This window comes from Ictidomys tridecemlineatus, chromosome 7 (genome assembly GCF_052094955.1).
Source record: "Ictidomys tridecemlineatus isolate mIctTri1 chromosome 7, mIctTri1.hap1, whole genome shotgun sequence".
NCBI classification, from domain to species: Eukaryota; Metazoa; Chordata; class Mammalia; order Rodentia; family Sciuridae; genus Ictidomys; species Ictidomys tridecemlineatus.
The window spans coordinates 74,386,878-74,404,070 of NC_135483.1; positions in this window are offsets into that span (position 1 = coordinate 74,386,878).

Here is a 17,193-nt window from a genome sequence, read left to right on the forward strand (position 1 = left end):
CAGCAGAGCCTGAAGCTCAGCCTGTTAAGAGGAGAGATCTCAGGCCCCAATAGATTGTGGTCGAGAGTGGGTTCTGAGTTGCCCCAGACAATCCTGCTCCATGTGGTATAAAGGTCTTTTACCCATAATATCCAACACATTTATTTTTATTTTTCTGCCTCCAAATACACTTTCACCTATATTTTATACTATGCATGGAAAGGAGATGGGGTATAAATATATTTGTAGAGTAGGTAATAAAAATCTACTTGGGTGGCTGGGATTGTGGCTCAGTGTTGGTGTACTTGTCAAGCACGTGTAAGGCACTGGGTTCGATCCTCAGCACCACATAAAAATAAACAAATAAAATAAAGGCATTGTGTCCATTTATTTAAAAAAAATCTATTTGAGCATTTAATGTCATGGTGGATTTAAAGATTCTACTGGTTATCTTACAGATGTTAAGATTCCACATGATAGCAGAAGGCCTATTCACGCGTGGCCTTCTTTGATAATTATCGTAACTTTTTACTGGTGCTGGCTGAACATTTGATGTGAGACAGGTCCATGAATGTGAGTTCGTTGGGGAAAGTGAGGGAGTTGAATAAGTACACAACATTTAGAAGGTCTCCAGTTATTTCTGACCCAGTGATCTTTCAGTGTGTGTTTCTACCTTCTTTCCTTCCTTTAAAAAATTGTGCCTATAATCCCAGGTGCTCTGGAGGCTAAGGCAGTAGGATTGTGAGTTCAAAGCCAGCCTCAGCAGCTTAACGAGGCTGTAAGCAACTTAGTAAAATCCTTCCTCAAAATAAAAAAAATAAAAATAGGTTGGGGAGTGACTTAGTGGTTAAGCATCCCTGGGTTCCATCCCTGGGACACTACCCACCACCCACCCCCTGCAAAAAAAATTGTGGTAACATAGTATAACATGTTTAACCACGTAACCCTTTTCAAGTATACAGTTTGGTGGCATTGAGAATATCCACACTGTTATACAGTCATCAGGACAACTCATTTCCAAAACCTTTTCTTCTTCCCAAATCAAAAGTGTTTGCATTAAACACTGACTTCTCTCTCTCTCCCATCCCCGTCATTATACCTACTGTCTCTATAAATTTGACTACCCTACATCTCTCGTATAAGTGGAATATTTGTATTTTTCTGTGTGGTTGTTTTCTTCACATTTAATTTCTTCTAGGTTTATCCATATTGCAGCATGTGTTAGAATTTTCTTCTTTTTAAAGGAATTTTTCTTTGTGTAGGTATCACATTTTATTACCCATTTATCTGTTGATTGACATTGAGTTATTTCCACTTTTTTGGTTATTGTGAATAATGCTGCTACAAACACTTAAATATGTTCAAATCCCTGCTAAAAATTCCTTTGGATACCTGCCCAGAACTGGAAATTCTGGGTCACATGGTAATTTTATGTTAATATTTTGGAGGAAATTTCATACTGTTTTCCGAAATGGCTGTAGCACTTCACATTTCCACCAACAATGTACAGATGTTCCAATTTTTCCCTAAGCTCAGTGCATCTCTTTTTCTTTATTTCTTCTTTTTTTTAAAGATTTATTGCTTTTTGAACTCAGAGGATTTTTTTATAAAGAATTTGTGAAATGATTTACAAATACGGGGGTAATACTCTAGAACGTACACCTGCAACTCATTCAGTTTTTTAAAAAAATATTATTGGCACTTTGTAATTACACACAATAGTGGTATTTATTATGCCATACTCATTCATACGTGTAATTTGTTCGATCTTGTTTTCCAGTACTTTCCCATTCCCTGCCCTGCTACTTGAGCTGATCCACTTTTTTAGATGGCTTTTTGTTAGGGGCATCTAGGATTGGTACAGGTAAATTCTTCCAGAAACTTCCAGAAGCAACTACAAGTCACAGAGAGATCTCCCTTGTCTGGGTTCTTACAGTCCTTTTAGTCATAGTACTTAATCTAACAATATGTTATATTTGCCTTTATATAAACTTTAATTCTTATTTTAGTGAATCCAGTTGAAACATTCTTGTCTGTTGAACTATTTATTTGAAGGTTTCTAATTTTGAATCCCAGAATTTCTAATTTGATATTTTCCATCCCCATCTGTTCTTGATCAGAACTTCCTATTTTAATTATATTTTTTTGTTCCTGTTAATATTTTTATCTTGAGAATATTAGGTATCCTTATTTAAAGGATTGTTCTACTTGCATTTTGTTAGCAATAATAAGTTTATATTTTATTTGTAGATTTTCTTTCCCATCAAACCTTTTCTTATTTACTTTGGAGTTTTGATTTGCAGACTTATCCTGAGCAGGAAATTTGGTTCTTTTACTGTGCTGCTATAAGAACTCGTTGTGTGCTTGCTTCCTTTCAGCCCCTGGACACTTGGTTTAGCACAAGCCCTTATGTTGACCATTTTGGGGTACGTGTGGGGTTGATGTGGGAGAGCACACCGACTGGGAAGTGATTCAGCCTGTTTTCTGGTGGCCTGGCTCTTTGTTGCCTGGAAGCTGCTGTATTCCAGCACAGTCCCAAGCAGCAATTTCTGCAGATATTTTGGTGTCCTTTCCTATGGGTGGATTCTTATATCAGCTCCTGGTTTCTTGGTGATGGGGGGAAAGTTTCTGGTCCCCTGTCATACAGGAAACTTGGTTCTAGCTGACCCTGGAGAGATCAAATATCTAACCATGGCTATCTGACTCCAATTCTGGAGTTGAGTAAAACCTGTAGTTTCTGGGGCTAGTGGATCCCCTCTCTATTCTTGCTGCGTGTCCCCTCTCACCAGTCTCACCAGATTGCAGTATCAACAAAGAGGACAAATGGGATTATGGTGTTTTGAACATGGTTCTGTCTTTGATGTAACTTAAAAACAAACTTGGGCTGGGCACAATGGTGCATGCCTGTAATCCCAGCAACTTGGGAGGCTGATGCAGGAGGATCATCAGTTCAAGGGCAGCCTCAGCAGTTTTAGCATGGCCCTAAGGAACTTAGTAAGACCCTGTCTTAAAATTAAAAAAAAGAACAAGAACTTGGAAGGGATTGGATATTACATCATGAGTCTCAAGTGTTTCCTTATAATCTCTGGCCACACATTGTATTATAATTTCATGTTTCTGAAATATATTACAAGTTATTCCTATGATGGTATATTGTATTTTAATTTTATTTTCCAAATGATCCCTATCTCTCCAAATTGTATTACTCCAGATACTTATGCCAAACATAAAATGCCCATTGATTTCATTTATTTGGTAAATTAACAATATTTGTTAATTGGTTACTATGCTTCCTAGGGAGAAAAAATGGATTAGTACTTTTGCTGAGCGCTGTGGAATGAATATGTCTGTCCTCCAAAATTCGTGTGTTGCAAAGTTAATCCCCAAATTCAAATCCTCAAGTAGTATTTGGAGATGGGACTTTGGGGAGGTAATTAGGGTAAGTCCATGAGGTTGGCATCTCCATGATGGTATGAATGTATTTCTAAGAAGACTGGAACTAGCACACCTGCTCTGCCACAGCAAATGATACCCTCTCCCATGTTTTAATGCAGCAAGAAGGTCCTCACCAGATGCCAAGCAGATGCTGGTGCCATGTCCTTAGAATTCCCAGACTCCGGAATTGTGAAGTCAATATCCTTCTATTCTTTATAAATTCCCTAGTGTTGGCCAGGTGTGGTGGACATGGCTGCAATCCCAGCAGTCTGGGAGGCTGAGGTAGGATATCTCAGTGACTTAGCAAGGCCCTAAGCTACTTAGTGAGACCCCCTGTCTCTAAATAAAATTTTAAAAAGGGCTGAGGATGTGGCTCAATGGTTAAATGCCCCTGGGTTCAATCCTCAGTACCAAAATAAATAAATAAATGTTCTATTCTCATACGTTTTGTTATAGCAACAGAAACCAAGGCAGTTAGTGAATATCATTTATACACAGGTCAGGACACAAGAGGAAGAGACTCATGCTTGGTCAGAGAACTTTGGATCACACATTCCCTGGAAGCTAAGTTTGGTTTGGTCACTGAGTTTGAGTGGATAGATGTCAGTTCTGTTTCTTTACCTGGAGCACTAGAATTAACGGCTTATTAATTAATGACAATTTTCATTCTACTGGTTTGGGGTATTTTCCTGATGGCTGATTTTTTTCATAGGAATGGAGTAACATGAAGTCGCAGCATCCAACAGACACATCCTGTTTGTGCCTCTTCTCAGAGATGCCCAGAGACCGCTCCTTCCTGGAAGTACCCCTTGACAGGTCTAACAAGCATCAGCGAACAGGTGTTGAACACCATATGTTTTAGTCTCTGTTTCAACACTTTACACAAATTATTGAACACTTCTAATGATCAGACCTATGATCCCCATTTTGTAGGTGTGGAACTGAGAGAGTTGGGGCACTTTCTCAATGTCTAAAGCTAACAAGTGGTTCTTTGGGTTTCCTGAGCCAGACCTGGGGCCATGGCAATTTGCCTTGTCTCCAGGTTAAGGAGCCTGAAGGCTTCTTTCTGTGACTTTGGGACTATCTCTTGTTTTTGTCAAGCTCATGGGGATCCAGGGACATCCCCCCGATCCAATAGGCCCCCTTCATGTTCCAGCTGATGTGAGTGATGGCCTTGGCATCACTGGACTTAGTTCAGTGTTCCTTGCACAAGGGATAAACAAAGATCCTTCATATACATGTACCAAGGACACTTGCAGGCTCACAGTCAGGACCCTCGCCTATTTTACATGAATATTTCCATGAATATTTATAGGGTTTGAAGACTCAAGTCAGAGTCTCTTTCTGACTCAGTGGAACAGCTTAGGGTTCTTCCTGTGGCTCTAGAATTCTCCCCATAGAGCAAAATGGTACTTGTCCATGTGGCTGGTGCCAAACTCTCTTGGGGGACAAACACATTTAAGGGTCCAGCTCTCTGATGCATTGCTTCATCCACCCCACCAAGTGTCCTCTTTGATTGAGGTCAGAGTCTGCCAAACCCAGATTCTTCTTTGAGTTCCCACAAATCTGTTTTATTAACACTTGGGAGAGAGAAGGAGAGAGGGAGAGGGAGACAGGGGGAGAGGGGTGGGAGAGATAAAGTCCAATTATTTTCCATGACATGGCATTTCTAAAGAATGGAGAAGCTTGGAAATTTTTTATGCTTGCCTTTTCAAGTACTGGCCTGGAGGGAGTTAATCCACTGTAAGTCAGTAACATTCATATTTAAAAATGGTACAATGAGCTGATTAAATAGATAATTCAATTTCCTCCCTCTCAGGGGCTGAAACAAACCGGGGCATCATCTCCTCTCTCTCTGTCCTCTCATCTCACTGAGGTTGGGAGTAGCTAAATAAACAATTTGGATCCTGTTAGCAGGGACTTTGAAGAGTGGTTTGCGTCACTTTCTAGTACATTCTGCTACTTCATTAGGGAGAGAACCTGAAGAAGACTGAAGCCTGTGATCAGAAGAGAGCTCCGGGGCCAAGTTGGCATGCAGCAGATATTCCTGAAAACAATGAATTTGTTAATAAGTGAACTGGTGTCACCTGAGGATATTTTACATTCACACAAGATTTTCCTCTGACAATGGTAAACTACTAAACCACTCAGTTCTACGTGGTAATATTTCCCCGGGGAGGCTAGGTGAGTCATGTTACTGTTGTGGATTTCCTTCCCTCCTTCTGTCCCCGAGAATGACCCCTGCCCAGCTGGCTCTCACTAAGTACTGGCTGTAAAATCCCCCCAAAGGAGGCAGGGAAGCTCTGTCTCCCTTCTTACTGTGTGGGTTTTGGGGTTTCCCAGGAGAAGGTTCTTAATAGATTAAATCAGTGCTTGGGACTTTGCACCTAAGCCAGCATTTCTGAGGAGAGATTGCCTTTGAGGCAAAGTGGGGAAATCACAGAGGGATGAATGAAATTGACTGTAGCAGCCTTCCAAATGACATCATTAGGAAAGAGGTTTTAAAGCTGATTTAGCAGCTAGAGTATCAGAAGTTCTTCCAGGGACAGTCAGTCCTTCACATCCACTGGTTTCACATCCTTGGATTCAAATAACTGTGCATAGGAAACATTTTGGGAAAAAAAAATTCCAGAAAGTTCCAAAAAGCAAAACTAGCTGTGTGCTGAGGACTGTGCAGAATTTATGTAGATGAAACGATCAGTAGGAATTTTATTAGGTGTAATAAGTAATCTAGAGATGATTTAAAGCATCATACAGGAGTTTGTGTGCAGATTATATACAAAATGATGCCATTTTATATAATGGGGCGTGAGTATCCAAGGATTTGGGTATCTGGATTATGGGGCTTGAGGGTAGGGTTTAGAATCAATCCCCGAGAATACCGAGGAATGACCATATTCCTAAGTACTCATAAGCTTTATTCAAACAACAGCTTTCCAACCCTGAGTTTGGTTCTGGCTACTGCTTATAATATCTTTACTGTCTTGCATTGCTTGGCCAAGGTCACTCCACCCACCAGATGGGGCTGCTGAAGCTTCCAGACAGAAGATTCTGAAGCTGCTAGCTAGGACGCAATATGTTTGCCTAGATGTGGAAACCTAGTAGTCTGGGAGCTCACCTCCTTGCCTATGGGCTGTGGAGGTGGTAGATGGAAGGCATCCAGACCAAAGTGTGAGCTCTGGTTCTGTCAAGAACAAATTACTTCAATGGAGCTCCATTTCCTCACTGGCAAAATGGAGGCAATAAAGCTTACTCCAAAGGGAATTTACAAGGATTTTGAAGTGTTGTCTACGTAAATTCAATACATCTTTTTTTTTCCCCCTGGCTAAACATTTCAGCAGAAACAATGACTAAAATTGTTTTCGCATGGAAGTGACCGTAGGCTGACATCAGATACACATAAAACCAAAGTTTTGATTTCAGTTTTAGGCAGAATAACTGATTGGCTTGTCAAATCTACAAGCATTTTTCTTATGAGAAGCAGAAAGCTGGAGAGTAGATTTATAGAAATCCTCCTTTGTAAATCTCCCATCTTCTTCTGTTCCAGGAAGCAAATCCAAGAGCGGGAGGAGGCTAGCTGTAAGGTTTTACTCGCTGGCCCCTGTTCTGGCTCTGAGCCTCCTGGGGGAGGCCCTGAGGGTGGCTGACATGGAGAACCTAGGAGGGGAAAGATGCCAGGCCAAGAGACTCTTCACTGGGTGTGCTACCAGGATACATAAACAAAACTTTCTCTGAGATATAAGGCACTGTGTCAACACAGGACAAAGGGGACTTTGGGAGACCTCACTGGTGATACATTTAGGTCCTGTGGTCAGTAAGTGATAAAACTGCCAGTATAATGCCACCTCTGGTATTCATGTCCCTCCTCTTGGGCGTGGGTGAGACCTACAACTTGCATCTAACCAGTAGAATTTAGCAAAGGTAATGGAATGACACTCCTGTGACTGTGTTGCCTTAGAGTGTGAGTTGTGTCTTTCTAGAACACTCTTTCCCTTACTGGCCTCTAGGAAGCTTGCTGCCATGTTGGGAGTTGCCTTATTGAAGGGTCCCTGTGGCTGGGGGCTGAGGTGGCTTCTAGTTGACAGCATGCAAGAAAATGAGACCTTCCTCCAGTATACCTGCTAGAAATTAATTCTGTCAACAGCCACATGATCTTGGAAGCAGATCCCCCTCCATCTAAACCTTGAGATGAGGTTGCAGCCCCAGCTGAGAGTTTGATTGCAGCCTTTGAGAGACCTTGAAGCAGCTGTGGGTTCCTGTTCCAGGGACACTAAAATCTGTTCTCTCTCTCTCTCTTTGTTTTGGTTGGAAAGATTAAATGAGTTTTATTTGTAATATTTTTAGAAGAGTACCTATAACAGGGTAAGCACAGTATAGGCATAAAACTGTTATTATTATTTTAGTTTTCTATACCAAAGCATGTCTGTTCCTTGTCCCATTGTTCTGGGGCCCTCTTGTATGACTTCTAAAAGTATTAAGATGATGAAGTCACCATAACGTATTTGTGGATTTAAATGGTTTAAGATTGAATTCCAGTCCAGGCAACACACCATTTTATCTCTGTTTCAACACGAGGTTTATAGAGCTGGTTGAGCAAAATAGGTGCAAATGTATTTTTGTTTGTTTGTTTGCTTTTTAGTTACCCTAGGGGAGCTTTGTGTCCTTTGGTACTTAGAGTCGGTGACCACCTCAAATTTAACATTTAGCATTTTTTAAGTTGTGAAATTTGTGGCAACTTCTTTCACAGTCATGGATTGCATATACAGGTCTTAACGGAGTTGGGGGAGGTTCCAGGATGAGAATTTAGACAAGGATATTTCAGGAGGAATGTGCTAATGACATGGCCTAAGAGGGCACATGCCTTCAGAGGACCAGGTGAGGCAGTGTGGGAGGGAGATGTGACTGGATGATGTCACATCAGGAGATGTGACTGGAGGAGAAAATCGGTGCCGTATATTATACAATATACCGGGGGATCAGGTCTGTGTCCTGCAGGTTTCAGGGAACCATCAATGTGTTTTTGCCTGGGAAGTACAAGTATCAGATTTTTATTTAGGAGAAAAGTTGGCAGTGAAATAGAAGATAAATGGAAGTGGGGAGGTGGGCTCAGTAGACTCTTAAAAGCAATGCAACATGTGATCCTTGTCACAGGTTCTTCACTATATAATTGGGTCCTTGAGTGTTAGATGACAAGGGATCATCACCTGATCCCCTATTGCAGGATTCATGGTTGACAAGGAGTACTTTGTTAGTCTCCAAATAATGATGGTGGTAGCCACAGAGCACAGGGAAGCAGGATAGTGTCTCGAGTCAATTCTGGAAACATGAATTGATGCTCCCTCCAGGGCGGAACACATACAGTGAAACTGACCAACTATCAGATTAATTAATTATGGCTAGCTGGTCAATCTGCTTAAAGACTCTACTGCTGGCAGATTAAAATCCAGATGAACAATAATAGTAGAGGCCCTGCGTCTGGGCCAGTGAATGCTCTCCTGCCACTAGGGCTGCTTTACTCAAGTGACACCTGCTGTTGTTTAGATCTTAACTACCACCCCAAGTCCCGTGTGTGGAAAGTTTAGTCCCTTGTTTGGTGCTACTAAGGAGATGGTGGAAGCTTTAAGAGGTGCAGCCTAGTAAGAAGTTTTAGGTCATTGGGGACTGTGGGACCCTGGTCCCTTCCTCCTCTGTTTTCATGCCCTGGCCATCAGGTGAGTAACTTTGCTCCCCACCACAATGTATGGCCCCACAACAGGCCCAAATGCAATGGGGCCTATTGATTGTGAACTGGAGTTTTATAAACAGTGAGCCAAAATAAACCTTTTCCTTTTCTGAGCTGATTATCTCAGATTTTGTTACAGTAATGGATAGCTGAAAAGTTTATAAGCACCCATGACTGAGGACAGAAGTTTACAGGAGTTATCTTGTCTAACCTACTGTCTCCTGTGAGACACATGCTCTCTGGTCGGAGCTGCTGTGAGACATGGGGACCCACACATTTGTGCCCAGTAACCCTCAAGAGCTGTTATGGCTTAGACCTGAGGTGTTCCCCAAAAGCTCATGTGTGAGACAATACAAGAAAGTTTGGAGGTGAAATGATTGGATTATTACAGCCTTAACATAATCAATGTATTAAACCATTTAAGTGGATTAACTGGGTGGTTACTGCAGGCAGATAAGGTGTGCTTAGAGGAGGTAGGTCACTGTGAGTGTATATTTTGTCCATAGTGAGCAGAGCTATCTCTGTGCTTCCTGGTGCCATGTCTTGAGCTGCGTTCCTCTGCCACATCCTTCTGCTTTGATGTTCTACTTCAACTTGGGACCAGAGTTGGCCATCTATGGACTGAGACCTCTGAAACTATGAGCACCAAATAAACATTTTATCTTCTAAAATTGTTCTTGTCAGTCTTTTGGTCACAGCAATGAAGAAGATGGCTAAGTCAAGGCTCATCCTCTCTCCTCTACAATTTGGATCTGTTCAAGGACCATGTGCCCATTTGGGTTTAATATGGGTATAGATCAGTAAACACTGTGTGTATTCCATTTTCTTTATTTTGGATTGGGGATGCCTGTTGTGGTTTTCCTTGCCCGGTCTTGCCATTGGGTTTGGTGCATATGGAGTAGACCCCTTGTGTTTGAAGTTTAGTTTCTTCTGAGAAAGCAGAGCTGCTCCGAGAACCTCCCTTGTGCCTGGACCCAAGGTGATAGAGTAATTCACTATGAAACGAGACTTTGAGGTATGCTAGAAGAGGGCATTATATTTGGAATATGGATTGAGAGGGTCTTTAGAAGGCCATTCTGCTGCCCCTTTAGTACTTTTGAGAGCCCTGAGTCTTCATATAAGAAAATCCATCACTCTGACTAGAGACCTATTAGCAAATATAACTGTTTTTTTTTTATTTAAAAAAATGATGCTTACTTTGAGGGCAGTTACATAGTAATAAACAACTTAAATGATCAATACCCAGCTCATGATGGGAGGCTTCAGTTGGAAGTGTGGTTAGGGGCTCAGTAATGCACAGGAGCTGCTTTTTAAGGGGGCAATTAGTTCTCTGCATGTCCCAGAGGCCTATGGGTGAGTGCTACCCTTCTACCAGGGTTTGCTAGGCATACCAGTGGCCTTCTACTCTACCATGGAGACCTCTAACCCTTTGTACCTGTCATGTAATGACTTGCTTCAGAAACTTGTTGTGGATCTAGGAACTGCTGTTCTCAGAACCCTCAAGTACTCTGGTAGCCTTCTGAGACACCCAACCTGGACCCTAAGGTGGAATTCCAAAGTGCAGTGTGTGCTGTCTTCAAAATCCAAGAGCTGCGTCTCTTTCTTAGTGGTAGGGGTGCAATGGTGTGTCTTTGACTTTTCTCCCAGACCACTGGACTCCCAAGAGCCACTGATGTGTTGGGCCCCTGACTCTTTTCAGGGTTTCTCTCCCAACTGAGGAATGTATATTTCTTATCTTTGTCCTTGCAATCCTTGCCACTCCTGTGTACCAGGTACACACCAACCTGTGACGTTATGTGGACTGAAACAGGTCCCTCTGAACTATTTTAGGGTGCACTGGCGAGCTTACCCAGACCTGGAACAACAAAGTGAAGACTGCAGTTATACCCCTGAGTATCATTGATCTTTGGTTCTCTTTAGGGATGAGGACTAAAAAGAATACATTCATCTCGACCACAGCTATGTGCCAACTCTCAGAGGCTATGTTATCGGAATAAGCATCTGCTGCGTGTGAGGTCTCTAGGCAGGATCAGCTATTCTTTGGGCTCTTTTCTAGCAAGAGAGAGGGGCAGCCTCAGCTGACTGGGTGGCCTCAGGACTTCAGAGACTTCAAGATCCTTGAATATACATCCCATCTGCTGTGGTTTGACTGTCCTCACCAAAACTCATGCTGAAATTTAATTCCCATGGTGAGGTATTAAGAGGGAGGACCCTGTGGGACCTTTAGGAGAAAATTAGGACATGAGGACCGTGCCTTCGTCATTCACAGATTAATGAATTAATGGGTGAGTAGCCTCATGGGGTATCTCAAGAGCCGGTCTGTTATAAAAGCTACTTTGGCTCTGTCTCTTGGATGTGTCCTTCTTGCCATATGTCGTCCTGTTGTGCCTTGAGACTTACAGAGTCCCAACCAGCAGGAAGGCCTTCACCGGATACAGTCCTTGTCCTCTGTTAGGCTTGGATGGAAAATGTCCCCCAAAGACTCTTTGGGTTGCCAGCCTGCCATGCTATTTATTGGGGGCGGAGGTGGAAACTTTAAGATGTGGGACCTCATCGGAGGAAGTCATTCCTGGGGCATGACTTTGAAAAGTTTGTTTTGTTCTGATCTCCTTTCTCTCTGTCTCTGTCTCTCTCTGTCTCTGTGTCTGTCTGTCTGTCTCTCTCTCTCCCTCTCCCCTACTCTCTTTTTGTTTCCTGGCCACCATGAAGGGAGCAGTTTGGCTCTGCCATACACTCCTTATCAGAATATTCGGCCTCATGACAGCTCTAGAAACAACAGTCACGTGACTGAAACCCCTGAGACTCTGAGCCAGAATAAATCTTTTGTCCTTCAAGTTGATTTTCCCCAGCACTTTGTCATAGTAATGAAAGGCTGACTGACACAACCACCCAGCCTTCAGAACTGTGAGCTAAATAAACTTTTATTCTGTGTGAATTAGCGTGTGAAGTTCAATTCTAGCAACAGAAAATGAACTGACACCAACACCATCCTGAAATGTAAGTATCTCCTCTTCTTTTTAAATTCAGGGCCTCAACTTGAAGGCAGAGGCCTAGGGGGGCTGCTTATTCCCCTTTGTGTTTGCTCACTCTGATCAGGTCTTATATCGAATGTTCAGTACAACCCACGCTTGAACCTTCAATGGTGTCACTGGACCTTCTAAATGTCACAAAGTACTCTGACAGGTTGTTGTTTATTCCCCCATGGATTAGGATGCTTCACTTCAAACCTTAACATTGGCTCTTACAGCTTTTATGCAGCTGGAACTGCTGTTATCATGTGGCTCATGGGAAAAGGGAAAAAGAAAAAAATTATGTCCCAGAGATTCCAAAGTTTATTGGGAAGCTCCTTAGTAAGAGCCACTGAGAATGGAAAAAAAAAAGGCAAGTCCAGCCAGAGATAAGGCCATTGGGACCAATGTGGCTGTGGATCTAGACCCTTCTGGGATGCCCAGCAGTCTGAGGCCTAGGGGACTTGGCTGGACACAGGTAGTTGGCTTGTGTTCTGCTTCATCTCTGGAGGCCTGAATGGGCTTGGGCAGCATTCTGGGATGAGGGTGCTGGGTGCACACTGCTCAGAGGACCGTTCCCTTCCCTGGAGTCCTCTCTAGGGCAGGGCTGGCAGAGCTAACAAATGGACTCTGAGTGACATGGTTATGGCCCTGATTTCTTTGGGACCTGACCAGAAGGAAGCAGGAGCTGCAGCCGGGACTGCATCTGGATTTATTATCTTCCTTGGGTTGGCTTTTTACTCTGTCATGCTCAGAATGCACTCCACAGCTGCCAGGTTGGCTTTTGTGAAGGCTCTGAGTGGGTTCAGGGAACTGAGGTCAGATACCACAGCTCCAGTCTAGGAGGCCATGTTGCTTTAGCACAGGGCAGCCTACGGGCATTAGCCAGGGCAATCCTTACCCGTCCCAGGGCACTTGTCACTATGTTTGCTACCGTGTGACTCCACCGAGGCCTGATTCCCATAGCCTCATGGGAATGCTTCTGGTGGGACAACTGCTATAAGATGAACCTGTTTACTGGGACAATGGGAGCCTCATAGTCCTGGGGAAATTGAGCCATGGAGGGAAATGGAAGCTGGCAGTCTCAGGTGGGGAAAGACTGGATCCACCAGGCTTGGGGCAGGATGAAGAGGAAGAGTGTGTCTGGCTGGCACAGAGGGGTGGAACCTGCACTGAGAGGGCAGGGTTTCCTGGGGCCCTGGAGGACTCAGGGCTGTGCCAGTAAAGCATGTGGGTGAAACTGGACCAGCTCTGGTGGCTGTGCTCTTAGCAGCAGAATCCAGGCTGAGGAGTGTGCCTGGCTCTGGGCAAGGGTAGCAGTTGGAGGTGGGGGTTTCAGGGCCCTCATCCCAGGGCTGAAGTTCAGGCCTGGCTTTAAGGTTGCAGAGGGGCAATCAGGGTCCCCCAGTAGGGCCTGGAGCTTAGCAGGCACAGAACTTGGTGCTGGTGGGGCTGGTCACACTTGTCCTCCCAACGCCCTGCCAGCTGCTGGGCAGCAAGATTTTGCATGCTGCAGTTGCCAGGGGACTGAACCCTGTCCTATGTGCCACCACTCCACTGCAGGAAACACATTGGGGGACTGCACACAGCCACAGGTGGTGTGTGTGTTGTGGTGTGCATGGGTGTGCGCATGTGTGCAGTAGTGCATGTGATTGTGCGTATGTGTGCCTGTGTGTACGTTGGGCCCCTGAGTTGGAAAGCAGCCTATGTTGCCTATGTGAGGGGCTCTCAGGGTTCAGCACACTGAACCCGGATGTTGTGGTTAGCACACTAACCACACTCAGCCCCATCAATCACCATGATAACCTGGCCTCTCTCCTATGCACAGTGTGTTCCTTTCCTTCTGCTTTTCTGCACTGAACTTTGTCACCCACTGGTTGCTGCTGGTAAGTGTGTTGCTAGCTCATTGGATCCTTGTGACCTTCAGATAAATCTGCCTGGTAACAGGCGATGCATAAAAGGCTTGCCTATGCAATAATAATAAAGTAGATCAAGTTCTCTGAAACTAGTCTCTGGAGTCTCTTTTCTACTCTGTAACCACACCCTCCTCAGCTGTTCAGTGGGCTTCGGTTGGACCGAGTGAGCCCACACGTGTATGTATGAGTGTTCGTATGTGGTATGTTTGTGGAGCACAGAGCATGTTGTATGTACATGAGCTGTGTGTGTTGTCTGAATAGCATGAATTTTGTGTGGTTCGGTATATAGTATGGTCTGCATGTATTTGTGTGCCATATATGTTTATTGTGTTGTGTGTTGTGTGTATGTATATGTGGTGTGTTGTGGCAGATCTGTCATCTATCTACCTACCTACCTAGGTGTGTGTGTGTAGCATATGTACGTATCTGTGGTGTGTGTTGAGGTGTGTGTATATATTTGTGTTGTGTGTATATGACATGTTGTGTGTATGTCGTATGATGAGTGTGTATGATGAGTATGTTTTCACGACTTTCTGAATTTGTGAGGGGCATGGAACAAACCAAGCTGTATTTGATTGCTCTGTGCTTGCCAATATAGCTGCCTGAATTTGAAAATATTTAAAATTTGTTTTGAATGATCTGACATTGCCACAAAAACTGGGTACCAACCCGCATCTTTCCCTCCTTATCTTCCCTGTTAATAAGGAGCAGAGGCCCAGAGCTGGAATGCTTGGGATGGAATTCTGGCTCTGACACTGCTTAGCTCTTCCGTCTCATACAAGTGGATTAACCTCTCTCGGGTCTCGTCTGTAAATCAGGTATCATGACAGTGCTTATGTCACAGATTTGCTGGGAGGAATTACATGGACGGTAACAGGAAGGCCCTGGGCGTGTGCTGGCTTCCCACACTTGGATGCTTCCGTAGCTGACACGTGCTTTCTGGCCTGGGATTTCCTCTCACAAACTCTTCCATATCTCTTCCTTGGGTCTTTCTCTTTCTTCCCTGAATGTCCCCGAGTGTCATTCCCAGTTGTCAGATCTTCTTTGCTCCCATTCTGTCTTCCACCTTTCCAGCTTTCCTAACTGGGCCTCCGCCTCCTTGACCATCAGTTGGTGAGTACTTACTGAGACTTCACGGGTCCAACACCACGTTAGGGGTGGTGGGAGATGCTCAAGAAATAAAAGATTTGGTCATTACCTCTTGAGAGAACCTGCCTAATGAGGGAAAGATGGGATGTCTAACACTGAAACATTACCAGGGAGTTTGAGCTTCATGTGTTGATAGGAGTTTTTCTAGAAAGAGGGTTTGGTGTAAGTGGGAGTAGAACACTTCTGGAAACGGGGAGACTTCTCTTGAAACTTGGAAGGGTGAGTATACTTTGGCTGAGCAGAGAGAGGAAGAAGAATGTTCCAGAGAGCAACACTGGTGCATTTCCCCCTTTTAAGCTATGGAATGAAGAGGCTGCAGGGCAGGGTCCCCTGCATTTCTCACAGTGTGCAAGCTCCAGGGTGACTGTCCTCAGGGGAGTAACTTAGACCAGCAGGACTCAGCATGTGGCCTATTCACATTGTCTTCAAAAAATCACATCTTCCTTTCAGTGACACATATTAATTGGATATTGCTTTCTGATCAACCTGTGATGGAGCAATTGAAAAATACACCAATAACAAAACCCTAAGGATAGACACACCGTCAACCCACCCTGCGCATGACACTCGGCTCAAGTTACTCATCAAATGAAAATGTCCACTGTCTCTTCAATACTCCTTTGCTAACTCTGAGGTTTTTCTATCCTTTCTTCCTCCCACTTTTTCCATTTCTTCAAGAATATTCCAACTTGGAGGGTGAGACTTGAGACGTCCAGTCCCTGTGCGCTTTTGTGAGGCTGTGTGAACCGAATCTCCTAATGGAGCTGCCTACACTGATTACCTTGGCACCTGGAATTTGGGGCGTAGCATCTTCCTAATTAGGATTTCCTTTGGCAATTCACTTCTTTTTTTTTTTCCTTAACCCATTTTTTTTTTTACCTTTTTAAAAAAATTTTTTTATTGGTTGTTCACAACATTACAAAGCTCTTGACATATCATATTTCATACATTAGATTGAAGTGGGTTATGAACTCCCAATTTTACCCCAAATGCAGATTGCAGAATCACGTCGGTTACACATCCACAATTTTACATAATGCCCAATTAGTAATTGTTGTATTCTGCTACCTTTCCTATCCCCTACTATCCCCCCTCCCCTCCCCTCCCATCTTCTCTCTCTACCCCATCTACTGTAATTCATTACTCTCCTTGTTTATTTTCCCATTCCCCCACAACCTCTTATATGTAATTTTGTATAGCAATGAGGGTCTTCCTTCATTTCCATGCAATTTCCCTTTTCTCTCTCTTTCCCTCCCATCTCATGTCTCTGTTTAATGTTAGTCTTTTCTTCCTGCTCTTCCTCCCTGCTCTGTTCATAGTTGCTCTCATTATATCAAAGAAGACATTTGGTATTTGTTTTTTAGGGATTGACTAGCTTCACTAAGCATAATCTCCTGGCAATTCACTTCTAATTCATTCATTCAATCAGATGTTTTCTCTTGACAATCATTCCATTTTTTTGTTTTGATGTTATAAAAAGTCAATTACTGGATTTTGAAGTGCCCAAATCTTTTTATCCTCTTTCTTCTTTCACATTTTAAAATACAACTAAGGAAACCAGAATTTATTCTGTCATTCTTATACAATAGGTTCCCCTCCAAGAAATGGTATATGTGAGAGAGAGAGAGAGAGAGAGAGAGAGAGAGTGTGTGTGTGTGTGTGTGTGTGTGTGTGTGTGTGAGAGAGAGAGAGAGAGAGAGAGAGAGAGAGAGAGAGAGAGAGAGAGAGAGAGAGGAGTTCATATTACTGAGCAAGCAGACTAATTCAAGTGTTCACATGACAAATTCAAGAAGCTTTATGGCTGGGCTGCAGAGTTGGTGCAGGATCTGTGGGCCAAATGGGAAGAATGAGGCCCAGAGCTCAGCCTCTTCATCCCTAAAACACATCATCATGGAAAATTAGGGCTCCAGGATTTTAAAACCAAGACAATAGTTTCAAAACCAATTATCAGCCATTTTTAAAACCACTCCAGTAGACAAAGGTC